At 33.1% G+C, this 543-nt stretch overlaps 1 protein-coding gene across 1 annotated transcript in view; it reads left to right on the forward strand.

Moving 5' to 3' along the window:
- LOC106870511 (coiled-coil domain-containing protein 148) overlaps positions 1 to 543 on the forward strand; it is a 61,034-nt gene that overhangs the window by 542 nt on the left and 59,949 nt on the right. The gene's annotated exons all lie outside the window — the stretch shown is intronic.

Here is a 543-nt window from a genome sequence, read left to right on the forward strand (position 1 = left end):
TGTTGTGTGTATGTGTATGTGAGTGATGTATGTGTGCTTGTGTGTGCATGTCGAAGTGCGTGTATGTATATGTGTGTGTGTGTGTGTATCTATCTATCTATCTATCTATCTATCTATCTATCTATCTATCTGTCTGTCTGTCTATCTGTCTGTGTGTCTGTCTGTCTGTCTATATATTCATGCATATATAAAAATTTAAATAAAACCTAGATATGTTTCGACCTAAGATGGATCCAGGCCATGTCTAACTTAAAAGCACCACCTATATATATATATATATATATATATATATATATATATATATATGTGTGTGTGTGTGTGTGTGTATGTATGTATGTATGTATGTATGTATGTATGTATGTACGTATGTATGCATGTATGTATGTATGTATGTATATAAAATATAAAAATGGGGACAACAAAATATCCTGACAGACGATACAAGGAAAACAAGGACGGGTCATTCGGAGTTTTCTGTCCTCAGTCGACTTCTAGATGATCGTTGGAATTTCGGATATATGTATATATATGTGTGTGTGTGTG

Source organism: Octopus bimaculoides, chromosome 18 (genome assembly GCF_001194135.2).
Source record: "Octopus bimaculoides isolate UCB-OBI-ISO-001 chromosome 18, ASM119413v2, whole genome shotgun sequence".
Lineage (NCBI taxonomy): Eukaryota > Metazoa > Mollusca > Cephalopoda > Octopoda > Octopodidae > Octopus > Octopus bimaculoides.